The 25,095-nt window shown below is 44.5% G+C and overlaps 1 long non-coding RNA gene across 1 annotated transcript in view; it reads left to right on the top strand.

Moving 5' to 3' along the window:
• Window positions 1–25,095, top strand: part of LOC133505145 (uncharacterized) — a 106,009-nt gene that overhangs the window by 12,669 nt on the left and 68,245 nt on the right. The window contains exons 2-3 of the long non-coding RNA XR_009796158.1: window positions 9,315–9,394; window positions 19,948–20,051. This is a non-coding gene — a long non-coding RNA (uncharacterized LOC133505145). The remainder of the gene's footprint in view (window positions 1–9,314; window positions 9,395–19,947; window positions 20,052–25,095) is intronic.

Here is a 25,095-nt window from a genome sequence, read left to right on the forward strand (position 1 = left end):
AAAGATGCTGTTACTTTGTCCGATTGTTCTCTTTTCAGCAACCAATTGTTACATTTTGTTCCCTTTTCAGAAACCAATTGTTCCCTTTTAGTTTGTCATTTTAACCAGTCATACAAGAAAAAAATGTAATTATTACATATTTATAACTGGCATACTCTTCTTGAGAACATATTGAGCAAAGACGTCGTTTTTTTCTTGAATTGACCCATTGTCTAAAAGTGCAAAGGTTTATTTGTTCAATACTTTATCATCTCTGTTGGAGAGGAACATCCCATTTCATGCACTCATGCTGACTTTTGTCAGGTATATCATATTTGTTGCGACTCATTGGTTGACAACTTTTTTAGTCAAAGACAATACCAGCGTTACAAAACATTAGTCAGGGGCTGATTTGGAGGGGATTACTCTGAGGGTCGGGTGCAATGTATGTCACCTCTCCCTCTTCAATCCAGCGGCAGTTAACTCTAAAAAGTTCACTGTCATGAAATCCACGATTTTTACTGTTATTAATGAAAAAAGGCAGCCGGTATGGACCCGTCCGTTTTTTCACCACAAAATATGATTTTGACTAGCTTTTTTGTAACTCCCGCCATGAAAATCCTCTTGAGGGATTTGTTTTCGAGAAGAACCAGGAAGTGACGTACAGAGCAGTAGCGCACTCAAGCGGACTCGTTTTTTTACCATTAGTTTTACCTGCTGGAAGGTAGCTTGTTGTTCCTTCGTTTTAGCCAAAATGCTGGCTCGTTTTATTGCTTGATATTGCTCGAACATTTCGAATGATGGATTAATTCTTCATACTTTTCAAAAAGACCCGGTTCGTCATGAAAAATGGATTGCACAGGTGCAAAGGACGAGAGCTTCGTGGGTTCCAAATGACAGGTAGGTGTGTATACAGCTACGAGGAAAAAAAAAAAAACAATAGTTGGGGGGGGGGCGTAATCCGTAAATCAGGGGTGCTAAATGTGTCGATGTGCCATCCCGGCCGAAGCCGTGATCGGAAGACGCGGTGCCAGCGGGGTGGCTCATCGCGGCGCCGGGCACTGCGGCGGTGGATCGGACGGGGAGGCGGTTTGGCTGCGGTGTTGTCGTTGCTCGCGGGCAGCGTTGTTTTTATCACCGTCGCGCGGAGCTGGATCGGGCAGGGAGGTGGTTTGGCTGCATGCGGTTTGCCCGTGGTCCGCATATCATCTAAATAAGGCTCGAAACGATAGGGTAATATTGCCCCGGTCTCGGTTGTGAGATGTTCTCTTCTTTGAAAAGAGCTTCCGTGTCAGAAGGGGCGTGTTCATTCGTTCCCATAGTAGGGGCCGCAGCGTGTTTTCATTGGCGAATGTCCGGGTGACGTCATGGACAGGGGATGCAGCCGATATGGCGACCACTTGGATGTCGAATGTCAACTTTGCGCATGGATGACGCTCTCCGTTCATATTTATTTTTTCGTATAGACATTGAAGTGAATCATGTTACATGTATTTTTCATTATCTATTTTTTAATGTTTATAGGGATTACATTCTGGATCTTCTACTTGGCTGCAGTCAGTGTTTGTTGACGTTATTGTTTCTCTCATATCCTTGGCAACTGGCCTTGGCGGCACACTGCTCCGTAATCATCAGATATCGTTTTAGCAGTCAGCGTGTTCCGCCTGATTCATCCGAAGACAGCCACGCACAAGCTGTTGTTTGACACGATGAAAAAGGTGGTGGGAGTGAGAGGTGGATACAGAATAATGGTAGGCTCACCGCTGTGATGCCTGCTAAATATCCTACACACACCCTTAACATCGGGTGGGAGGAGGGGGTAAGAAAGAGAGAGAGAGAGAGAGAGTAGAGCTGAAGCAACAGATCCTCAAATTCAAGGGGGAGGGATTACCGGCTCAGCTTGAAGCTGTTTGTATTGCAAACTGCGGTGGAGGTCATTTTTCCTGACTCAGTTTTAAGATTTCTGTACTTATTCGCCAACTGATGTTTACTCCCAAACACAGCTGCTCACTAAGTCTTTGGGTTTTTTTCTTCTTCCTTTTTTTTTGTTCTTTGTTTGCCAGGTCAGGGCAGCTTTAAACCGCGATAAACCATTTTGTGTGTTTTTTATAAGCAGACCTCTTCCACTTTTTAGATTTTAAGATGAACATTTTTCGAGGCTTCGTCAATTAAATAAGCGGTTAAGCGAAGTGTGTACTGCGCTATCCGTGTGTTTCATTGACAGTTTCTCCAGTTTTTGGGAGGCAGACTGTTAGTTAGAAGGAACAAGCGATAAGGACTGACTCATTAGGTACAACCAAACAATCGGAGGAGCAAATGAATATCATACTGTGTTGTACTGTTTCTCTAGTATCTGGGATGTGATATTGTCTCTATGGTCCCTATGAATTAAAATCTCCCACGCATTTCTGAGTTCCAGAAGTTTTCCCGCCGAGGGGCCTGAAATTTCACGTAATTTGAATTTCCAAGGCTTATCTGCATCTCTAACAAAGTTCTCTTCCTTCCCTTTTCCGGTCCCAAGCCAGCACTGTCACCTTAACAAACACACGTGCTCTCACGAGTGACTCTTCTACATGGAAGCAACCAATTAGAGGAAAGAAGGCAGTCATAGCCAAATATGGAGAAAGCGGATACAAAATCGGGTCAAACAGAAGTAGCTTTCGGAAAGGCCTTTTCCGGACACTCGTATGACAAAACCAAGACGTCAAGGACACTTTTATACTAAATAACTCATTTAGAGAGTCATTACTTGGAGGTCTATATGTCCAAAATACAGGACCTTTTAATGAATCCTGATGGATGACAGATAAAGCAAAGACATGAGTGAGTGGCAAAGGACATAATACACTCCTGTGGTGCACTCGTTTTTCCTTCAGCAGGGGTGGTCCACTGGCGAGATAACCTTAGCCAGACAGCCGTGGGTGATAGACATCAGATTGAGATGACAGACTGAAGTGCTGCTTGCCTCCACATGCACTCACGCATACACACACACACACACACACACATGCACACACCTGGCTTGAAAATTCTATAATTGTGAAATTATTTTGTACCCTATATGGCTACATTTTAAAGGTTACTTTTTAAAGTCTTTATCTCACTGGCTTGCTTACAAGTTGGTCACCTGATGGCGAGGTGAGGTACATGTTTAAATTTGACAGCACACGTCTCAGTTTAAGGCAGTCCGTAACACGAGACAAGGTTCTTGGCTAGTATGGGACTGATATTGGTCAGTTTCACAAAGTTTTAAGTCGAGTTATGTATTTGCCATTAAATTAGCAGGGAGTGTGCCCTTAGAGTTGGCCTATTGTCTGCTTTTAATAGTGCTTTTTTTTTTTTACTTGAGGTTTTATGCAATCAGCTGAGCGAAATATGTGATGCACAAATATTAAATGCAATAGTCTTTTTGGGGAACTTTGGAATGCATGAAAACAGAGTGTCTAAAATCATTATATTGGACACATAAAGAGCGATGGAAACCGGCACCTTGCCAATTGCGGGCCTCCTTAAACCCATTTAATGAGGGAATGTAAAATCTGACGTGAGGTGAGGTGAAATGAGGCTGATGTAGCCTTGACAGAATCCACCTCCCACCAGAAATTAATCCGACTTACTGCCGACAATGCAGACCAAACTTTGAGGCCGGTCATATAGGAACCGAACAGGGCATATTAGGTGTTTTGGTACTCCATACTCCTCTCATTTTATCGTGGTGGAGGGGTTTGTGTCTACCAATGATCTTAGGAACTAAGTGGTCCGGGGATTCCTGCCCCTGGCAGGATCACCCATGGCAAACAGCTCCTAAGTGAAGGACTAGACAAATCATGCCTCCATAAACGCCTATAATGGTTAAAAAAAAACGTGGTTTTAGGTTTTCTTTTGCCTGGACAAGGGTCACCAGGGCCCCTCTCTGGAGGCAGGTCTAGAGTTGAGGCTTGAAGAGGAGCATCTGGTGGCGGAGCCTGGACCCAAGGTGCTCAGCTGGGCATAGCCCAAAAGGTCGAGGGTTTAGAGCTAGTCCACTATTCCAAAGCCAGGACGAAAACCACATTGCTATTCTTGAATCTGAGATTCGACTTCCCAACGGACACTTCTTTACAGCACCCCTGAATAGATCTTACCAGGGAGACTGAGGAAGGGGACCAGACCAGAGGGGTGTCAACCAGGACAGCCCCACAACATCCAGAGCCTTTGGGAACGTTGGGTAAATCTCATCCACCCCCGGGGCCTTGCTACCATGCAGCTTTCTGGTGACTGCAATCCTAGAGATAGGAAAGCCCGCCTTAGAGAACCCAGACTTTGTTTCCTCATAGGAAGGTGTGTCAGTGGAATTGAGAATGTCTTTGAAGTATTCTTCCCACTGACTCAGAATGTCCTGAGTCGATGTCAGCAGCCCCCATCCTCACAGAAAGAGTGTTGACTGTGCACATCTTCCCCCTCCTAAGAATTTGTGTGTGGACACGAGACTGACTATATGTCAACCTCACACACCAGCTCAGGATCCTCTCTGCCAGAGAGGTGACATTCCACATCCCCGGAGCCAGCTTCTCTAGCGGGGGATGGGATCGCTAAGGTTCCTTCCTTTGTTCGCCGCCCAGCTCACACTCTACCCAACCCCCTGGCCCCTCCCACAGGTGGTGAGACCATGGAAAGCGGGGACTCACGTTACCATTTCGGGCTGTGCCCTGCTGAGCCCCATAGGTGTAGGCCCGGCCACCAGGCGCTTGCCTTCCACCCCCCCTTCCAGGGCGGTCTCCAAACGGTTGCCCCGGTGATCCGCGTCCGAGCAAGGGAAAACCTAATCGAATTTTTGTAATTAGGGGTTTATGGAGCTGTGCTTTGTCTGGTCCCCCACTTAGGACCTTTTTGCCATGGGTTGACCCTACCTGGGGCTTCAAGCCCCAGAAAACTTAGCTCCGTGGATTATTGGGACACGCAAGCCCTGCCACCACAATAAGGTGACGGCACAAGGAAGTAACTGAGTTAAGTCAATATTTAATATATCGAGTGATGATACAAGATTTTCATTTGACAAACTTTGACAAACTTGATGTTTTTGTGTTTTCCCCTTTGTGAGTTGGAAGGCACCTTCATGGGGCATACTAATCAGGAACGTGGTGCTATATTGGGCAGGGTCATTGTTGCCATAGTGACAAATAAACACATGGAAATACAGTATAGTGTACAGTATATGACTGGTGACTTTCATGCAGATTCCTAGCAAAAAAAAAAAAAAGGTTTTTTTTTAGTCCTCCTACTGTAACCGAATCTGTCCTACAATTAATTTTTTAAAATGTCAAAATGTATGGTGTGAAAAAGCTAATTGAAACAGCTTGTATTTTAACAAGTAGATGGATGCATTTCTTTCAATAAATCTGGAGATCGTGGAAGTCACAGGTTTAGCATCATTTCAGAGGTGACAATTATTTGTGAATTATCTGCAACTGGGTGAAATTATTGCATTGGCATTCTTTAGTGAAACACATTGCGGATGTTGAGATTTGGTGACAGTTCGGCCGACTTGATGTTGAGTTGACGCAAAATGTCAGGCTGATTTTTGTTTTAAGATTCTCTCAGACAGCAGATTTACCCCCCATTCTTTGTGGTGGAATGTGACTGTCTCCGACAGGTGCCATTTTCCATGATTATCGCGGCGACACACACTGACAGACTGAAAACAGGCAGCTCAGATTGGAAATTACGAGCTAAGGGTAAACGCCTAGTCACCAGATATGTATTTTTTTTTCCCCACTTGACCGTTTGTATGCGCGTGTGCATGTGAGAGTGAGATCTCAGAGCTCATGTCTGCGGGTCCAGACGGCACTGACTCAGGTTTTCAGTGTGGCTTCACTAATCTGCTGTAATTATGGTCATATGGTCTCATTCTCTCTCTCTTTCTCGCTCAACCAAAGTTTGGCTACCTCTGCACAGCGAGCTTTGCGTGTCTGCCATTGTATCACCACTGAAGTTACCCTGCCAAAAGGATGCCCCCCCCCCCGCGCCTCCCCTACACCTAGAGCGTGGAAGAAAGACAGTTAAAGTTAAAAATACATTGCGTGAGTCAGTGTACAGTAAAACATGTCCAGTGTATGATTCATGCACGCGCCCATCGCGCGGCACTTCCCTTGTGCCGCCTCTGTGACACATAATTTTCTCCTTGTTTATCAGCTGTTGTGCCTTTGACTGCCTGGTGACTCACGAGGCAGCGTGGACTTCCCAATTCAGACTACCTGACCTGACCGAGTTCACAGGACCACCACTTATAGAGAACACAACAACATCAATGCTGCATTTTTTCAATAAAATAAAAATCTTCCAGTTGTGCTTTGTTTCAGTTACGGATTCAATTTCCAAAAGGGAATTTCCACCAGTGTGGGATCTTTTCATTATAAAGTTTTCTTTGTAGTATCGTCACCATAAGGTGGAGCTTATCATGCTGTCTGGCCAACACTCTTTTTCCATCTTCTTTAGTGTCCAACCTTGCATTATATTCATAATATGCCTCTTTTTTGGCATTTGCCTCCTGTACTTTTGCGCCGTGTCGCATCGCCATGCATTCCTTTCTCTCCTCGATCCTCTCAGTGTCCCACTTCTTGGTATCCAAATTCTTTCCTTGTATGATTTCCTGTACTGTGAGGTTCCACCATCAAGTAGACTTCTCCCATGTCCTACCGGAAGATACACCGTGTACTCTGCTCCCTGTCTCTGTCCCAATTTTTTTTAATCCAAATTTCTGTACCGCTTTTCATCACTCGGGTCCCAAGCGTGGTAGAACCTATCCCAGCTATCTTTGGGCAAGAGGTTGGGTACTCCCTGAAATGGGAACCAACTAAGGGGAAATTTAGAGTCTTCAATTATATTTTCAGCATAGCGTCTTTAATCTCGGCTTTTACATTACATGCGTTGCTGTTTTCTGAAATCCCCGATTGAGCAAATAAAACCCTCCAACAATCCCACAAATACAGAGGCACCTACGAACATATCTAGTAACGAAAAATTCAGGTTTCGAAACACCTTCTCGGAAAAATATCGTCTCTAGTTACTAAGGAAATACAGGATACGAAAGGGGGGGGGGGGGGGAAAGACGGTGGATTCCCCAAATTCCACCGAATATAAACATCCTGTATCTTGGTTTGTGATAGAGCTCCTCTCCCATTGGCTATTGTGGGAGTATCTTCCTGGCATCCCATTGGCTAAGAGGGATGTCAATCTTTATCCATCATGCATATCCTGTATCTTAGTTTGTGTGGAGCAATAGAGCTGCTCTCCCATTGCCTATTACCCTAGCATCTTCCTGGAATCCCATTGGCTAGAAAGGACGTCAGTCGTTACCCACAATGCATTTTGATTCCCTTGGACACTCGACTGTCACCGAATTATGCTAGCGTTGTCGCATGCTGTCACAAGATAATGCACACTGGAAAAGTACATCTTTTTCACATGTATTTTTTCCAAGTATATTCATCGTTCTTTTCCATGAGCCCCAAGAAACGTTAGTGGAATTATGTTGTCTCTGCTTACGTTTGTACGTATGTTTTAGTTTGCCTCCTCCTGCCTTCCGCCACGATACCTTTTGCTTGTCACTCACCCTTCTCTTCACATAGTCGCCGAACGCCGAAGGTAAATGAACATCATTTTTTAAAATAGTTTTTTTACATTATGCACTTTGGCTACCGTAATTCCCAGCCTACAGAGTGCTCCTAGTTATAAGCCTCACCCAGTACATTTGTAAAGGAAATACCATTTGGTACATACATAGGCCGCAGCCGTGTAAAAGCTGCAATTGCCCACGTTGAAATTGAAACACGAGATATTTACAAAAAAAGACGGTACACAGAGAGTTTAACGCTAGCGCCGCCGTGCTAATGCTAGTGCTGCCACGCTAATGCTGTGCTAACAGGGCTGATTTAAAAAAAACATACTGGTAAAAATCACTGAGACACGTCAGTAACACGCTCGCGCAGCGCTAACAGGGCCCGACCGGTAAAAGTCACTTCCTCGGCACATATATTCGGTCTCACTCTTACCATTTCTGGTCGAGTGCCCCCTTGCGGCTGTTAGAAAAAAGCGTGTGAAAAAAAGTCACGGCTTATAGGCCGAAAATTACGGTATTTTTGTGTTCCGGGGAGGGCTTGGAACGGATGACGCTATTTACATGTAAAATGTGCTCCTACTGGGGAAAAATTCACGTTACGAAACGACCTCCAAAACGGATTAATTTCCTAAGTAGCGCTACCACTGTACTTCCAATGCTACTTGTACTGTATTCGGTATGAACACATACCGGGTATATCCTATTTGGCAACATTTTTAGTTTTAGAGCCTTAAAATCCCAAACTCATTTAGATCCCCAGAAGCTAATTACCTATCTCCAAGTCCACCCCGATACGTGACTGAGAGACTTCCCAGGCAACATAACCAGGATGAAGTGTCGTACATTGTTGTGCTCTGTGCTCATTCATATTGCAGTGATGTGCAAGTGAACTCTGTTTAACCCCATGACAGCATTCATTTATTCAGGAGGCTGCTTGGTCGAACAGAGCAAACCTGTTCCTTCCACTCTTTGGATGGTTTAACTTGACTAATGGCGTGTGCGTTGCGTGTCTGTGCGTGTGGAGAAATGAGAGTGGAGGTGTGTGTGTGTGTGTGTGTGTGTGTGTGTGCGCGTGTGTCACTGCCATTGAGCTCATTAAACTGTTACTAGTGCTCTCTTCCTCTCTACCAAACCTCCAAAATATATTGCATGCTTACTGGTTGAACACACACACACACACACACACGGAGGCACACTCCCTCTCACACAAAGCCTCATAAAGCTTTTTTGACTAAGTGCGTGACTGGCTGCTTGCTTTATAGCACACACGGAAACACGCACACACACATGGCTGCAGCACGGCACTCTTATTTAAACTGATGTGAGTGCTGTCACGACATCCGACTAGTCCTATTTGTTCCTCAGAAGCCTTGGCGTGAGAGAGCAGGGTCACCCCACTGGCTCTCATGCAAATCCATTCAGTGCACACGCACACACACATTCGCACACACACACACTTAATAGTCCTGCAGATAAGCAAAAAGACAGGCAGGCAGGCAGGCAGGAGGGCAGCACTGTAAAGTGCTCCAAACCTGTCAGCAGTCAGGCAAATCAAACCAACGAGCAAAGTCAGACATGAAAATGCGTTTTCGTAAAGTGTGTAATAAAACAAATCAGCCCGCAAGTCCCGATCCCCCTCACGCGGCAGCATGAGCCAGCCAGAGCTATAATATCACCGCGATCATTACGCGCCTTTTCATGCACGCCATAACCATAATTGTCCTGTGCTTTTTGGCAGGGTGTGTAAATGTTCAGCCAGTGATAACGGGCCAAAGTCCGGCTTGCTCTAACAAGATGACCAGATCAGCATGTCGGAAGGTAAGTTACTTATTTGTATACTTTTTGTACTCTCCATTTGCACGTGTTTTAAAATAGTTTGGACCTCAAATGGCAGAGGCAACATTTGATTAATCCATTTGCGTTCCTCTGATTTGTCACTTTGGCTTCCATTTGCTTATATGGAAGTGCAGTTCTGATGCAGGATGATTTGTGATTTATTCATATTTGGAAGTCCTTTTCATAAAAAATTTGGCAGGCGTTTCATTTGAGTGAATTTTCCGCAGCGTCGCGGAATTCCGAGTTTTTTTCAGCTTAAAATGTCATTGTTGTGAAATTCCGCTAGAAAATGTTTGGGGGCGGGGGAGGGTACAGCTTGACGCAGGGCGAAGCTGTGATCGAGACCGGCCGCCGGCATCTATCGGCAACAGATGTGATGGCGGAAAACGGCATTGCTATCTGTTTGCATTGCATTTGGTGTTTATAATAACGACAACGTTCCGATTTCCGGCGGTATTTTGTCGGAATTTTCACTTTGATGTTAACATTTCATAGAGAAGCGTTCTGTTTACTACGGCATAGATATAACTTATAGACCAGTGATTCCCAAACATTGTGCCGGGGTACATTAGTGTGGCGTGAGCGCTCTTCAGGTGTGCCGTGGGAAGTTATCCAATTTTATGTAATCGCGAAAAAAAAAGAAACATTTATTCCAAGAAATAATGTATCTTTATTCATCTATTTATACCAGTGAGGCACAATGACAGAGAGAACAAAAAAAAAATCTTCTTCTATTAGATGGCAGGAAGTACATGCAGTCATTAATCGATCCATTTTTGGTGACATTTACTTTTGTTGGTGTGCTGTGGGATTTTTCAATTGTAAAATATGTACCTCTATAAAGGTTGGAGATCACTGTTATAGACATACGTACGCATATGTTATCGAGCGGTCTGCACGTTTTCCAGTGTGGCGAAAGGCTCGGAGCGAAAAGATGAAGATCGTGCCAGGGAAATTGATAAAAACCACGGGGTGAAAAAAAAAACTGTTTCAGATAGGCATGGCTTGAAAAAAGTGGAACTGTGCAGATAGGAACGAAAACTGTGTCAACATGTCTAACCAAACGCAAAGAAAAAGTGGACGTTCCCGGCAAAGTGCTGTAAGTTGGTTGTAAATTTCTCAAATATTATATCATTGACAACTGTTAATACAATTAGACCCGTCTGTAGCACTGGGCCTGTAGATCCCACATTTTCTCTCTCTCTCTCTCTTTCTCTCATGTACTTATTTCTCTTTGATATAAATTTCACTGCACATTTTTATGTCTGAACTTTGCCAAAATTATTTTGGTTATTTGGACTCATATTTTAAGTTTTCAAAATATTATGATTGCCCAGTATTTACACTGTTAGAAGTAACCAGAGGTCACCATTTAACAGTGTGTTTTATAAAAAAAAAAATTCATGCACCCCCCTTTGGAAACCCCCCCCCCCCATCCCAAGGCAGACATTTTCCAAATTGGTCATTCTCATCCCTGAAAAGGTCACAACAACCCATCCCCGCCATACGGGAAATGTGTTTATTTTAAGATCATTTTCGCTAGTTTCACAAACCCTTCCAAAAGCCAAATGTCTAAAATTAAAGCTGTCCAAAAATAAAAAAATATATAACTACTTGTATTAGAGAGTTGGATGATGTTATGTTGCCCCAAAATAGTTTTCATCCATGCATCTGTGCAGAGCCAGAGCTGCCAATTTCGGAACTGTTTATTTTCTGTGGGGGGAAAAAAATGCTTCAAGATTAACAAAAAAATTCCACCACAGCTCGTTGAAGTGGAAAACACAGAGATGGAGCTGCGAGCGGCTGGCAGAACAAAATCAAGTACTTAATCTTAATGTCATATGTATCAAAAAAAAAGAAAAAGAAAAGAAACAAGAATACATTTTCAGTTGAATTATAGCTCCTTAGGGGCATTCAAAATATGAATTTCCATTGTCTTCTGAGGTATCTTTTAATGAAATGCATGACAGGATTTGGGCTCCAGACCGTCATGTGACACAAGCTTGTTTGTTTGTGTGTGTGTTTGAATTGAAGTTGAATTGCGAGTTGTTTGACGTACGAGCCGGTCAACGTTTGAGTTTCTACCGTATATGGGAAGTACGTTTAATAAGTAGCGAACATCAATCACCACCGTTTTAATGAAATGCTGGGAATTTTTGTGGAGGAGAAAGGAACGAAATGTATTTGGGGATGTTTTTGTTGTTGTGACAAAACGCCATGAAGCTTACCCCTAAGAAGATTGCTGATTATGGTCATAGTGACATATTGGTTCACATTTAATACAAAACACATCTGTTGTTCAATAGAATATCACAGATGGGTTGAGCCATTTTCGGTGATGATGATTAAATGTTTTTGGATGACTTTTTTGGGAGATTACTTTGGCTTTTACTTCACTTATGACACGTTCTGTGTAATGCTTCACTATTTTGGGGTTTTACAGTGATGTGGAAAAAAAAAACACTGCACGTATGTGAGCGTTTTCTGTGTCACTTATCGTCTAACATCTGAGTTCATTCAGGGTGAAAGGCAGACGACACACTTGAAGGTTCTCGCCGCTCCCAGGTCAATATTAAACTTATATGATTGGCTACACGGAGTACCCAGGAAAAAATGAGTACAGTGCCCCCTAAAATGGCCTAATCTGGAATTTCCAGCAAAATTTGATGAAGTTTATTTTAGTTTGACATAGTCAGTCATGGTCAGCCATCCATTTTCTGTACTGCTTATTCTCACGAAGGTCGTGGGAATTTGCTGGAGCCCATCCAAGCTGTTTATCGGCGACAGGCAGGGCACACCTTGAAATAGTCTCCAGCATAAACAAACAATCGTTTGCACTCACATTCACACCGACGGGCAATTTAGAGTTTTCAGTCAACATACCGTGCATGTTTTTGGGATGTGGGAGCTAAATTAGAGGACCTGGAGAAAAGCCACAAACATACAAACGCCACATAGGCGGCGCTGGGATTTGAACCCTGGTCCTCAGAACTGTGAAGCAGATGAGCTAACCAGTCACCACACCGTGCTGCCCCATTCATTTGTGTGAGAGGAATAAAAATGGATGACAAACAAGCCCCAGAACAGCTTATGTTTATCCTCACCGGAGCAAAAACTAAACATGAAAGCAGAGTGGGAGAGATTCGCCGAGTGGCTGGCTTAACAATCGAGCACCTCGACAAAATGAGACAATATACCGTAATTCGTGGCCTACAGAGCGCACCTAGTTATAAACCTCAACGAGTTCATTTGTAAAGGTAATACCATTTGGTACATACATACGCCGCAGCTGTGTAAAAGCCGCAGGTGCCCACATTGAAACCCACATTGAAACACGAGATATTTACAAAAAAAGATGGTACACAGAAAGAGTTTAATGCTAGCGCCGCGCTAAAGCTAGTGCTAATGATAGCGCTAATGCTAACAGGGCCGGTTAAAATAAAACTAACTAGTAAATATCATTGAGCCACGCCAGTAACACAGCAGCACAGCGCTAATGCTAATGCAGCGCTAACAGGGCAGTAAAAGTCACTTCCTCGGCACATATATTCCACTGGTCTCATTCTTACCTTTTCCACTCAAGTGCCCCCTTCCGGCCGTTAGAAAAAAATGCACAAATTAGCCGCGTCACCGCATAAACCGCAGGGCTGAAAGCGTGTAAAAAGTCACGGCTTGTAGGCCGGAAATTATGGTAATATGAAAATCACACCGTGTCACAGACTGCGGGAAAGTTGCATTTGGATCTGAGACAATGAAGCAGTTTTCTTAACTAAATGTTTAGGAAAGTCAGTCAAAAAAACAAACAAACAAACAAAAGAAAAAAAAAACAAGTAGATTTGCAGTTGATTTTGAATTGTGGAGAAGCATTGTTAAGTTCAGTCTTTCAAGTTCCTGCCACGTATTCCAGTTTGTTGGGATCGACTGGCGTGGTTGGCCGTCTGATTTGTCCCACTTAGCCTCGCCCCAGTCCAAATATGTCAAGCGTGATAATATTAGTCATTTCATGCTGCGGCTCCCCAAAAAAAGAATTGTGGGTCATTTCCAAGCACCCCACCCCCTCATCAAAAATCCATGCATGCATACATAGACAGACACTTTTCCCCATTGCTCCCCCCCCCCCCCCCACCACAACCCACCCCACCCTCACCACTCCTCCTTTTAACCCCCAACCAAACACACACGCAAGCATGCTTCATTATACACTTGTCCACATAGCGTGCCGGAAACAGACTCAATAGATGCCAAGCTCCCATCCCTGCAGGCTCAGTGCCCCTAAAACACTGGATGCACCTTCCCAAATTAGGTTAATTTGTTTTAGAGACTGCAAAACACAATACAGTCAAATATTTATTGGCTTAACCTTTAAATAATCCAATCAAATTCGAGAATCGGGAAACAAAAATGAGCTACTTTGTAATAATAACAACAATGGAGGATATACTGTACGTCTGGGCATCTGAGACAACACACAACAAACTTACTACTACTTCATAACTGAAAGTTGTACTACAATATAGTTGTAAATTCAATGGGGTTTTTTTTTTTCATTTTTTAACTGCTTTTAAAGTGCCACTGTCTTGAAATGTATGATTTTTAGAATGTTATTAATGGAAAAAAAAATGGCAGCCGGCATGGACCCATCCGTTTTTTTTAACCACAAAACATGATTACGATGCATACGGCTTTTTGTAACTCCCGCCATGAAAATCCTCTCGAGGGATTTGTTTTCGACAAGAAGCAGGAAGTGACGTTGGAGACAGTAGCGCACTCAAGTGTTCTAGTATGTTTCTACTAGTTTTACCTGCTGGAAGGTAGCTCATTGTTCCTTCGTGTTAGCCAAAATGCCGGCTCGTCGCATTGCTGAATATTGCTCGAACACTTGGGAGGGTGGATTTACCCTTCATAGTTTCCAAGAGACCCGGTTTGTTGTGAAAAATGGTTTGCACGGGTGCAAAGGACGAGAGCTTCCAAATGTTCCAAATGACAGGTAGGTGTGTATACAGCGACTAAAAAAAATTATAGTTTGGGGGCGGGGAAGATGTAATCCTCTCAGAGTGTAACAAAAGATCCGTGCACATACGTCAAGGGTACTAAATGTGTCGATGTACCCGTTGGTGCCGAGCACGGCTTCGGACGAGGGGCAAGGCTTCAGCCGGGCTGGCTCATACATACTGTCTGGGAGTCTGTTGTTAGTTAGAAGCGATCCGCATATCATCTCGATATGGCTCGAAACGATAGGGTCGTATTGCCCCGGACGCTTCACTTGATTGTAAGATGTTCTCTTCTTTGAAAAGAGCTTCCGTGTCCCATAGTAGGCGGCACAGCGCGTTTTCAAATGCGAATGTCCGGGATGACGTCACGGACAGTCGATGCAGTCAATATGGCGACCACTCGGATGTCAAATGACACTTTTGCAACTTTGCGCATGGATGACGCGCTCTCTGCTCATATTTATTTTTTTGTATGGACACTGAAGTGAATAATGTTATGTGTATTTTTCATTTCAAGATCTATTTTCGAATGTTTATGACACTTGACCTTTACATTTCAATTATGAACCCTTTGTGTCCCCTTGCCACATTGATTTTAATGCAATTACACAGTTTCCAAAGGGCTAAGCGAGATAAAGAAGAGGAGAGTTCAAAATTGTTCACTTTATCCTCTTCGCCACGGCAGGGTGTGAGGTCTGATTGTTGTCTGCCTGACTGTTGCATTCCGCCCCCTCTGTCACGTTCGGCAGTCTCTACCTCCTGCGGGGAAAGATAAACAAGCACGGAAGGTAGGTTAGACTCGAGTGGGTGTGTGTGCAACGTGCATCCCAGTCTGCACGATTCATTGACGGCTCCGTAAATAGCACCACACGCAACCCAAATGAAATCATTTCAGATCTCTCGCTCCCTTCTCTTTCTGTTTTGTTACCAAAGGTGACATTAACCCAGATTTGGACACAGGTTGGGTTTGGTCAGCCACAAAGAATTGAGGCCATTGATATCACAGAAAAAGGCAAAAAATGAATCTGTCTCAGGATATTTGTACTTGGTCTAATACCAGATGATTGGTATGCTAAAAGCCCCTGCAGGAATGTCTGGCCGTAATTACACATTACTTCTGAGACAATACTTTAAATGCATGCGACCCAAACAAAGCACGCAGTGAGCGATACATAAGTTGGCAGCGCTCAAAAAATCATTTGGAGCTGTGTCTAAACAAAAATGTACATTACCTACGCCTAAAGGGGAAATCCACTGGTTTGCATTAACAATGTATCCAATAGGTCATGTAATGTGTACTCTATTTTTACAATACAATGTTAAATCCTTTCTCATTTAATAGTATTTTGAGAAGATTTTTATCGACAATTACAAATTTTCAGGGGCGTTGCCATTTTCGCGAGTCACATGACCTACGTGCGCGCATGTGACGTCTTACGTGCCGCAACAAAGGCTCGATTAAATGGGACGCCATTTAAGCCCAGCGCCGATTTCTCTGATTTATCTTCATCTGATGAAGAAATAGCAGTATTGGTTGATCAGGAAGACGGAGGAATACTTCCATACACAGCCGTGAGCGGCACAGCTCCTGGGCTCGGGGTAGCCGTGAGCTCCCTCCCCGAGCCGTGTGAGTCAGGTCCGGGGCTCGGGGAACGAGCTCACGGCTCGGTTGATTGTGAAGACGGAGGAATACTTCCATACACAGCCGTGAGTAGCTCAGGCGTTTGGTTGATCAGAAATATGGAGGAATACTTCCATACACAGCCGTGAGCGGCACAGCTCTGGGGCTCGGGGGAGCCGTGAGCTCGCTCCCCGAGCCGTGTGAGTCAGGTCCGGGGCTCGGGGAACGAGCTCACGGCTCGGTTGATTGTGAAGACGGAGGAATACTTCCCCACACAGCCGTGAGTGGCTCAGGCGTTTGGTTGATCAGAAATATGGAGGAATACTTCCATACACAGCCATGAGCGGCACAGCTCTGGGGCTCGGGGGAGCCGTGAACTCGCTCCCCGAGCTGTGCCAGCAAACTCCGGGCCTCGGGGAGCGAGCTCACGACTGTGTATGAAAGTATTCCTCCGTCTTCCCGATCAACCGAGCGGTCAAGCCGCTCACGGCTGTGTATGGAAGTATTGCTCCGACTTCCCGGTCAACCAATACTGCTATTTCTTCATCAGATGAGGATAAATCTGAGAAATCAGCGCTGGGCATAATTGGTGTCCCATGTAATCGAGCTTTTGTTCCGGCACGTAACACGTCACATCCGCGCACGTAGGTCATGTGACTCGCGAAAATGGCAGCGCCCCTGAAAATTTGTAATTGTTGATTTAAAAAAAAAAAAAAAAAAAAATCTTCTCAAAACACTGTTAAATGAGAAAGGGTTTAACATCACATTGTCAAAATAGGGTACATATTACATGACCTTTTGGATACATTGTTAATGCAAACCAGTGGATTTCCCCTTTAAGGTTGTTTGATAGTTACAAGGATTCTCCATAAATATGTAACCCATAAAGAGAAACTACAACATTTTGTCGAATGTCATCCAAATGTCGTTTGCCTCACACAGGTTTGACTTTGTTGTCAAACACTCAACGGTGGGCCTTTGTGTGCTTCCTCTCACGACTCTCGGCAAGCGCATGAATTCATAAACAGCTTGCCATCGCTCACATTAGACTGATTAATAGTTCAATCAGGGCTAAAACGGACAAAATGTCACGGAGGACAGTTGTCATGCAAAATCAGGCTTTTTATATCAGCGCTCATCTAAAGGGATAGGCCTGCTTAACGCTGTCACAGAGCGTTACTAATTTATCTGTGCTGTGTGAGCTCCTGATTGTGGATCTCTGCTCTACTGTATAAATGCAGAGCCTGGAGACGTGCTAGGGGGGGATTCGTGGTATTAGCGTGCGTGAGCTCCAAGCTTGCTCTTCGATTCGGCAGAAAAAGCACACGTAGCTCGCTTGACAAACACTTTAATAACAAGTAATTCCTTGCTGTCTGCAAGACTTCTTATTGTCGTTATTAACATTGTGTTTTTTTGTCTCCTGCGTGTCCTCTCACTCTATTTCCCTCCGATGGCCCGAGAGGTCATTTCATGTCTGGCATGCAGCCATCCACGGAGCACCATCTGATAGAAGGGACCGCTGGCACCAAGCTAGCTCGCCAGAGGTATTTCACGCGGGGGTCAAGTGTTGGCTTGACGTGATGCTTTCCTTTCCCTAATGGTGAGCTGAGAGAGAAATGCCCTGAAAGTGTCCACAGCCACATTCCAGAGAGGAACTGGGTTGGCCTCGTGTTACTGCTCTCCTCACACAACTTCCTGCGCCCACTTTCACGTTTTTAACCGATGGATTGTAATACCGCACCATCAGTTAATACATAGCAGGGTATGGACGGGCCACACCGACAAGCGTAAAACATTTGGTTATTACATGATGGCAGCTCCTCAATGAAAAAGCAAAAACAAAACAACAATTTTGTGGTCTATGGGCTTAACGTCCTAAGCTTGCCTGATTAATCTATTGAACTTTAATTTGGTGCACATCACGCTAAGGGTTTCGCCCTTCTCAGGCTAAGAGCTATTAATCAGTTGACCAACCTTAAATCTTGAAAAGTTAATATTTTGGGCTAATAGGGTGGAGGACGGGGTTTCAAAACACTCGTTTCCTAAAGTTTGCATGTGACGTAGAACCTCTGAGGTCAAACATATTCTCTTTTTTTTTTTTTTTTTCTTGTTTCACAAAAATGATCGCCCAATATGAAATGACGGAATGTCCAGTGTATTCCTACTCTTTTCCTTTGACACGAGTCTTCTCCTAACAAACATGACTGGGCTTTCTTTTTGAAAAGACACAAAATGTGAAAGTGAAACAAAACTTCCCGTGACTTCTGGCAGGTTGGGGAATTCTGGATTTGAAGGCAGTTTTAAGCGGCTTCCAACCTAAAAATTTCCACTGCACGTCATATTTCTTGTGCCGATTTTATACATGATTGAGAGGAAGTTTGAGACTATCAAAAGCAATGATCATCAAACTTTTTTCCCTCCACGGACTGGTTCATGCTCTTACATGTTTCCGCGGCAACTATTTAACTTTGGTTGAGGGGTGTCGACTGTTGGAAGCTAATCGTATATGAGGGGGGGCAGTGAAGGTTACACAGATTGTCCCCATCAAATGTAATTTCCAATCTATAAGCCTCGACTTTTTCCACATGCTTTCAACCCTGCGGTTTATGCGGTGATGCGGCTAATTTGTGCATTTTTTCCAAACAGCCGCAAGGGGTCACTCGAGCGGAAAAGGTAAGAGTGCGACCGAAAATATATGCCGAGGAAGTGACTTTTACCGGTACAGCCCTGTTAGCTCAGTGCTCGCGTGTTACAGCCATGTCCCAGTAATTTTTACCAGTATGTTTTTTTTTTTTTTTAACCGGCCCTGTTAGCGCGGCACTAGCGTTAGTGCACGTGACGGCGCTAGCGTTAAATGCGTTTAAGGCTGTGCTAGCATGTCGCTGCTGTGTTACTGGCGTGTCTCTGATATTTACCGGTAAGGTTTATTTTAACAGGGCCTGTTAGCATTAGCGCAGCGTTAGCATTAGTGTTAGCGCCGCACTGGCGCTGCGCTAGCTTTAAACCCCGGTATGTGTTCGTACTGAATATAGTACAAGTAGTTGTGGTTGAAATGGCATTTTATATTGTAAGCACAATGGTAGCTCTACTTGGGAAATTAATACGTTCCAGAAGTCATTTCGTAGCATGAATTTTTCCTAAATTGGAGCACAATTTACATGTAAATAGCGTAGTCCATTCCAAGCCCCCCCGTCACCAAAAATACCGTAATTTCCGGCCTATAAGCCGAGACTTTTTTTCACACGCTTTCAACCCTGCGGTTTACGCGGCTAATTTGTGCATTTTTTCTAACGGCCGCAGGGGGGCATTCGAGCGGAAAAGGTAAGACTGAATATATGTGCCGAGGAAGTGACTTTTACCGGTCCGCCCCTGTTAGCGCTGCGCTAGCCAGTTACTGCCATGTCTCAGTGATTTTTACCAGTATGTTTTTATTTTAACTGGCCTTGTTAGCACGGCGTTAGCGCGGTTGTGCTAGCATTAGCACAGCGGCGCCAGCGTTAAACTCTCTGTGTACCATCTTTCTTTGTAAATATCCCGTGTTTCAATGTCGGTTTCAATGTGGGCACTTGCGGCTTTTACACGGCTGCGGCCAATGTATGTACCAAATGGTATTTCCTTTACAAATGTACTGGGTGAGGCTTGTAAGCAGGAGCGCTCTGTAGGCCGGGAATTACGTTAATCGACGGGCTGGGCAAAAAAACCCCCAAGAGTTTAAAAAAAAAAAAAAAAAGGTTCCATATGGCCTGTCCCCCACTCCTGATCTGCGGGCCAATGACAATGGAGCACTCACTGATCGACAAACAGCTTGTAGGGATGGGATGAAGACTTGTTTGCCCTCGCCACGATCACACCTCCGTGTCAAGTCATCCCCCGTGTGGACCTGAATGCTTGTCATTGTATCTATTTCTGCTTCTTGTTTCCAGGAGACAACGAGAGCTGTGTGGAGGCGCAGCAGAGATGACGCTGACGCTTCCTCGCTGTTCTTCCGTCCACCCACTACTTGATGAGAGAAAAGAAAAAAAAAGAGGTAGGCAGTCATTCCAAAATCATGGTTGGAAATCTATTTTTGTTTGAGGTTTTCTATGTATGTATACATAAAGACAAAGTACTTTTGCACTGGAAGAAGTTACATTCCGTTCACCACATATGCATCGATCGCATCTACCTTCTCAAGCAACATGTTGATATGAAAAACATCTCAACGCACCATATGATACTTAACACATGCAGTATAATTACATATTGAATGTGTTACTCATGATTTCCTTCCTTATGCCACACGGACGCACGGGACAATAAGTCAAGGCTGCTAGGTTTAAGCGCCCATCTGTTTTAGGATGAAGCAGACGAAGTAAAATGGCAACGGTGGCGTGTTGCTTTATATCCTCGTCAATGTCAGGTGGCGCTCCCGTGCCCCCCCATATGATGCCCCATATGCTTTGAGCACGAATTAGTCCTGCTTTTTCTGTTACATATCTCTCGGAAGAACAAGAGCCATATTGTGTGTTCACTCCTATTGACAACTATTAAATGTACTCACATGCATAAATGTACTGAGCGCAGAGACCCAAGTAAAAAAAAAAAAAGCATAGAATTAGTAATTTTACATGCATTCAGAATGGCACAAAAAGGAGGATGTCACGAGGAGGAGAGGAAATGCTCTAGCAGCAGAGTTTGGTTTTCTCTCCTATTTTGATTAAATTCATTTGCCAAATGAATGAGCAATATTTGCATGTTATGAAATATCTCGAGGTGCACCGTAGCGGCGACAGTATCTCATGTCATCATGACTTTCGAATGTTCTTTTTAGGAATTATAATGAACATAATGACGTGAAAGTAAAAATTAATTCGGCACGTAGTGATTGTACTGCGATGTTCTCCCTAAAAAAAAAAAAAAAAAAAAAACCAGAAACCAAAGCAAGATTTAATGATCATATGACTCGAAGATGCGTGCTAGGGAAGAAGTGACGTGCACTTAAATTGGTGACATTGATTGGTGGGCTGGCTTGGATAGGTTGTGAAATTGTGATTAATGGATCTTGCTCATAGTTCATAAATGTGAGTTGCTTATAGCGCTCTGTACTTCTGCCTTTCCATCCAACTCCTGCTATTACTTTTATGCTTTGTAATTTCTGCGACTCTGCATTGTGTCCTCTTGATGGATGGCGAACAATGCACCCCGACGTTCTCCGTTCTGCGCCCGCACTCTTTTGACAACCTCTCCCTCCCCCACGCTACTTCTTAAGTCATCCTTTTGTACCTTTCGCTGTGTGCTTACTCAAATGGTACGAGATGTTATTTATTGATTTTTGAGATGGAAATGATCCTCTCTGCAGTGGTCTGTTTGTGGTGTGTCACAAGGGACACGCCATCATTGCATAAAGAGCAGAAGAGAAGTAAGTTTGCCCCCCCCCAAGTCTCCTTTGGCATTTCTCTTCTCCACTTGGATTCCTATAGGGCTGCAAAATAAAGGGTGTTCTGGGATTGACCCCCGTCTCCTGAGGATACTTCAGCGTCATTTATCGGTGGAGGGTGGGGGTTTAGGGTGACGTGGGGTGGGGGTTATGGACAAAGAACAAAAAAAAAAAAAACAACGGAGCCAGTGTACGATGGGAGTGTAACGCTGTGGGCAGCGCTGCATGCGCTCGTTTGCGTGGGAGGCAAAGAGGAGGCAGCATACTAACAGGCCCATTTAAGTGCTGTTAATCCCGGTGTGCTGGGAGAGCACTGGCACCGGGGTTTAATGGTCGGCTGCTGAGATGCATTCCCTCTCATATACAAACACACAAAGCCAGTCTCCTGTGTAGAGTTTACATGTTCTGCCCGTGCCCGGTCGGGTACAGTGAACAGTCGGTTCTCGAACGTCTCCGTTCTCGAACAAATTTCGAGATTTATTTATTTTTTTGCTTCTGTTTTCGGACAAAAATCGGTATTCAAACGCCTGCGACAAAACCCGGAAATAACGCAATGTCCGCGGTCTGACCAGCTGACCCATGACGCGTGTTGTTGTTGTGGATTCGAACGCACCGCGAAAAAACCCAGAAATAACAAAACGCGCGCGTGTGTATAACGCAGCCTCTGTACGCAGACGTGGGAAATATCGATACGGGTTTCAAACAAATCGCCTCTCGAACCATCTTCTGGAACGGATTGTGGTCGAGAACCGAGGTTGTACTGTACTTTGGGTTCCTCCCACATCCCCAAAACACATGTGTGTTACGTTGGCTGAAAGCTCAACATTTCTTGCAGGTGTGAATGTGAGTGCGAACGGTTGTTTGTTTATATGTACCCTTCGATTCACCGGCGACCAGTTCAGGTTGTACCCTACTTCTTGCCTGAAGATAGCTGGGATAGGCTCGCGACCCCTGTGAGGATAAGCATGAATGAATGTATACCCAACCCTCCATGCGCCTTCAAGTTGAGTATAGCTGTCCCCGGTATTTCCAAATTGGGGCAATACTACGCCGGTGTGGTAGTGTGGATTTGCCAGATGGCTGAATTAAATTTTTTTTGAAGCTGTCATGAGTAGAGATGTCCACGAATATCTTGATGATAATTGGTGACAATTTTGGGACATTAAGATGATTGCTTGGTTGATGCGTCCCATGTACTATTGGAATCGATACTGTACCCTCGAAATTGGTACTAAAGGTACTATAGGCGGCGGCACGGTGGAGCAGCTGGTAAAGCGTTGGCCTCACAGTTCTGAGGTCCCGGGTTCGATCCCGGCCCCGCCTGTGTGGAGTTTGCATGTTCTCCCCATGGCTATGTGGGTTTTTTCCAGGCACTCCGGTTTCCTCCCAGATCCCCAAAAATATGCAAGTAATTAACACTAAATTGTCCCTAGGTGTGATTGTGAGTGCAACTGTTGTCTTTCTCCATGTGCCCTGTGATTGGCTGGCAACCAGTTCAGGGTGTCCCCCGCCTCCTGCCCATTGACAGCTGGGATAGGCTCCAGCACTCGCGAGACCCTTGTGAGGATAAACAGCAAACAAAATGGATGGATGGGGCACTATAGGTGTGTAACTTTTTCCAAAAAAAGGAGATCTTTGAAAGCCCAATAATTATTTACCAATTGTTCCAAAATGGATTGTTATTAGTGGTAATGATAGCCATTTCCAATTTCTTGAGTAAAATAAAGAAAATGGAAAAAAATCACATCAACTTGTTTGTGAAATATTTTTAATGTAGCTTACAACAGAAATGGTATTCAATGATATTTTGTGATTCCTTTTCTAAGGGCTAATGTCAGCATGAAGCACTGCACCGTGTCACGTTGCTCTTCATTGAATTTATTGGCTGGGTCACGCTGCTGTGATGTCACGCTGACGCAATGATTGTCATTTCTTCTCACTGCGTTAATGAAGCCCAGATTACAGTTTAGCATTCCGAATCGTACTCTGGCGAACTAAATGCGGTGATGTATGTATGACGAATATACAGTAATCTTTCGGTCACGTGAGACCGTAAGCTGCTAAGTGCATCCTGTTTAAGTGTTCTCATTGGGTTGGTGAGTGAGCTGGAGCCATCTGATTTTGGGCAAGTGGTGGAGACACCCAGGGCTTGTTGCCACAAGACATAAATAATAAACAAAAGGCTATTGACAATTCATGTCTCGAATTAGCCCATAATGTATGTTGTTGGAAGTAGGAGGACAAAAACCAACAGAAACATATACTGGAAAAAGTTGATCGGGCAAAATATGTCTCCTTTAAAGGTCAAGTCTCATCCCTATAAACATATTAAAATAGATAGTGAAATGAAAAATACATATAACATTATTCGCTTCAATATCTACACGAAAAAATAAAGGTGAGCGGAGAGCGCGTCATCCATGCGCAAAGTTGAGGAAGTGTCGTTCGACGACATCCAAGTGGTCGCCATATTGGCTGCATCTACTGTCCGTGACGTCACCCTGGTCATTTGCCATTGAAAACACGCTGTGGCCTCTACTGTGGGACACAAACATGCCCCTCCCGACACGGAAATATTCCCCTATTGTTTCGAGCCATATTTAGATGATCACGGCCAAAGTGCCTCCCTGTCCGATCCACTTCCGCGACGGAGATGAGCCATCGCGGCCTGGTGCTGCGACAAGCCACCCCAGCCGACAAGGCCGGTGGGTGGGGTGACTCATTTTCGCCGCCAAGGTAGCTTATCACGGCGCCAAACCGGGCCGTTTCACGGCGTTGTCGTAGCACGCAGCAGCCTTCGCGGGCGAGCCGACGTGGAAGCCATCCGATGTGCACATCGACACGTTCCGCACCCCTGTCATACGTACGCGGATTTTTTGAGAGACGGATTACTGAACTATCATTTTTTTTTTTAATAGCTGTATACACACCTACCTGTCATTTGGAACCCACAGAGCTCTCGTCCTTTGCACCCGTGCAATCCATTTTTCACGACGAACCGGGTCTCTTGCAAACTTATGAAGGGTAAATCCATCCTCCCGAGTGTTCAAAAAATGTCTGGCAATGCAACGAGCCGGCATTTTGGCTAACACGAAGGAACAACGAGCTACCTTCCCGCAGGTAAAACTAATAGAAACAAACAAGTCCGCTTGAGGGGGGTCCCGCCGTGTACGCTCACTTCCTGCTTCTTCTTGGCAGGAGTTACAAAAAGCCGTATACATCAAAATCATGTTTTGTGGTGGGGAAAAAAACGCATGGGTCCATGTCGGCTGCCATTTTTTCATTAATGACATACTAAAAAAATCATGCATTTCATAACAGTGGCACTTTAAGATAATAATAGTATTGAGCAACACGTCCAAATGCCATACCATTTATGTGATTCGCCTACACAGCTTTGTACTAGATGAACTTAAGCAAAGTGTACACAAGTTGTTCATTTGCTCTCGCTATTGTCGCTCTCCTCACTTCTCCCTCCAGCCGCCTGCTTCAAAATGAAAAACAAAGCGAGCCTGTTCTTCTATTCCGAGTGAATATTCAACTTTGACATGTTCCCCGCTCGCCGGCACAGTGTTCCAGTCCAATTGTAGCTGGAGAATTAGTTGTTGTCGGCGCCACAGCCCCGACGCCTGAGCACCTCTTGTGGCGCGCCGGG

Source organism: Syngnathoides biaculeatus, chromosome 8 (genome assembly GCF_019802595.1).
Source record: "Syngnathoides biaculeatus isolate LvHL_M chromosome 8, ASM1980259v1, whole genome shotgun sequence".
In the NCBI taxonomy this organism is placed as follows: Eukaryota; Metazoa; Chordata; class Actinopteri; order Syngnathiformes; family Syngnathidae; genus Syngnathoides; species Syngnathoides biaculeatus.